At 47.4% G+C, this 2,889-nt stretch overlaps 1 non-coding gene across 1 annotated transcript; it reads right to left on the reverse strand.

Moving 5' to 3' along the window:
- Positions 1-1,008: 1,008 nt before the first annotated feature.
- Positions 1,009-1,083, reverse strand: Trnas-uga (transfer RNA serine (anticodon UGA)). The gene has a single exon. It is a non-coding gene; the product is annotated as a tRNA-Ser (tRNA).
- Positions 1,084-2,889: the final 1,806 nt, after the last annotated feature.

Consider the following 2,889-nt stretch of genomic DNA (forward strand, 5'->3'; position numbering starts at 1 on the left):
TGACGACAAGGCGACAAGTCAAGCGAATCATCCACCGAAAAACACGTCTGGCGTGTCACACAAGGCGTTGGTGGCAGTACGTGTGTCGTATGACACAAATCTCTTATCGATGCACCTAATTTGTCGGACTTGTAAGTGACTGAGATATGCCTCCTTACCCAATATAGGCGTTCGTATGAATGTGACTGTGATCACTCCCAAGGAAATTATGAAGACATAATAGATTGTCACATAAGCTGCCACAAATGAACGCAACAGTTTCACAATAACACGGTTTCTCTGTGCTCTGTCAAAACATTTGTTTTTAACGTTTCTAAAGTTGCGTTCCGTTTAGGAAGTATTGACTCTTGAATTCCTTTGTTGTAAAGTAGTTCGCATCCGTGTTGTTTGCTGTTTTCATTTCTGTGAGATGTCTGTGTGGTATCTCGCCTGCCCTCACCATTCATCATATTTACTTGCGACGGTAACATATTCTTACCACCTGACTCATGTTCTATAAGCTATGTATAGTATGGCAACCACCAAGACTACAGAAAGAGAATAAGCATTCCCATGACCGGACGGACAGTTCATAATGTCGTGAAAAAATAGAAAAAAAGGTACGAGAGAGTTTAGAACACAGTTCCCCCTCTTGGCAGTCCAACGCCATGACCACATACCCACGACGCCATTTCTGCGACTGTGTGCCGTATATTGCTGCACCGTTCACTGTTGCTATTTTGCTTTTTTTCACAATACAGTAAACCTTCCTCCTGTTTTCATGCTTCATCTGTGCCCAGATTTTGACGGGCTGTCCACTGCGCCATCTTATCACTAAATATGAGGGGGTGGGGTGACATGGGGAGTTTTCCTTTAAGTACCCACTGACTATTTAATCGGTATTGGTATTTTGTGACAAAAAACTTTTCTTTAACTATACGTTTTATCACTTTTAACTAAAAATTCGTCGATAGGACAAAAATAGTTAAACAAGAGGAATGATGGAACTTCCACGAACGTTAAAACTGTGTGCCGGACCGAGACTCGAACTCGGGACCTTTGCCTTTCACGGGCAAGTGCTCTACCAACTGAGCTACCCAAGCACGACTCACACCCATTCCTCACAGCTGTATTTCTGCCAGTACTTCGTCTCCTACCTTCCAAACTTTACAGAAGCTCTCCTGCGAACCTTGAAGAACTAGCACTCCTGAAAGAAAGGATATTGCGGAGACATGGCTTAGCCACAGCCTGGGAGATGTTTCCAGAATGAGATTTTCACTCTGCAGCGGAGTGTCCGCTGATATGAAACTTCCTGGCAGATTAAAACTGTGTGCCGGACCGAGACTCGAACTCGAGACCTTTGCCTTTCGCGGGCAAGTGCTCTAACAACTGAGCTATCCAAGCAATCACATTCTGGAAACATCCCCCCGGCTGTGGCTAAGCCATGTCTTCGCAATATCCTTTCGTTAAGGAGTGCTAGTTCTGCAAGGTTCGCAGGAGCGCTTCTGTAATGTTTGAAAGGTAGGACACGAGATACTGGCAGAAGTAAAGCTGTGAGGACGGGGCGTGAGTCTTGCTTGGGTAGGTCAATTGGTAGAGCACTTGCCCGCGAAAGGCAAAGGTCCCGAGTTCGAGTCTCGGTCCGGAACACAGTTTCAATCTGCCAGGAAGTTTCATATCAAAGCACACTCAGCTGCAGAGTGAAAATCTCATTCTGGAAACATCCCCCAGGCTGTGGCTAAGCCATATCTCCGCAATATCCTTTCTTTCAGGAGTGCTAGTTCTGCAAGCTTCGCAGGAGAGCTTCTGTAAAGGTTGGAAGGTAGGAGACGAGGTACTGGCAGAAGTAAAGCTGTGAGGACGGGGCGTGAGTCTTGCTTGGGTAGCTCAGTTGGTAGAGCACTTGCCCGCAAAAGGCAAAGGTCTCGAGTTCGAATCTCGGTCCAGCACACAGTTTTAATCTGCCAGGAAGTTTCATATCAGCGCACACTCCGCTGCAGGGAGAAAATCTCATTCAAGAAAAATGATTTTAGGTTATGTTCAAAATTTTGCTGCTTGGCAAATAGTTTCTGTCACTGGGCAAATGTGAAAGGGCTTAGCGGCTGCAATCCGAACAGCTTCAAATGCCACTGATAACTTAGGTTGTGTTGTTGTGGTCTTCAGTCCTGAGACTGGTTTGATGCAGCTCTCCATGCTACTTTATCCTGTACAAGCTTCTTCATCTCCCAGTAACTACTGCAACCTACATCCTTCTGAATAGTGAGTAGTAAAGGTCGTCTTTCATCCAGAGTGATTGCCATGGACACATTATTCCCATTATGAAGGTGTTCGATCATTTGCAACTAATTTAACTGGCAGATGTACCTATGCTGGAGGAGCTCATGAAATGGCCAACTACTGGAAGGTGCTTATGAGAGAGAATTGCATGCGAGCACCGCACGCTACTCTGGTTCCCACTCCGCTGCCGGCTGCCAGCTCGCGGCGCTCTGGTGCTGCGCGCGGCACTTACCGAGTGTCTGTGAGTTGTCGACCTCCTCCGGTTCTGGCTGTGTCTGGCGCTGCTGGGCGCCGCGCGTCAGACTGGGCCGCACACCGGTCGGCTTCAACATCACACCCCGCTGGCAATTGCCCCCCGTACAGGGGTAGCCCGAGCCATCGGGGCAGCGGCAGGTGTTGCAGTTCTTCAGGAACGACTTCTCCGGTAGGCAGACTGGCGGCGTTCGTACCGTTGTAGTGACAGGTTCTGAAATGAATACAACAATTGGTGACCCTTCTTTAAGTACTACAGACAGGGAAATCGTCCTTTTCCTTCACACAAGCAGCCTTATACGCTGAGGACGCCAAAAGGAATGTGAGCTGTCATTCGGTCCATTATGGATTTTACATGGAACAAAGCAGTTGCTATTTTTT

Source organism: Schistocerca cancellata, chromosome 9 (genome assembly GCF_023864275.1).
Source record: "Schistocerca cancellata isolate TAMUIC-IGC-003103 chromosome 9, iqSchCanc2.1, whole genome shotgun sequence".
NCBI classification, from domain to species: Eukaryota; Metazoa; Arthropoda; class Insecta; order Orthoptera; family Acrididae; genus Schistocerca; species Schistocerca cancellata.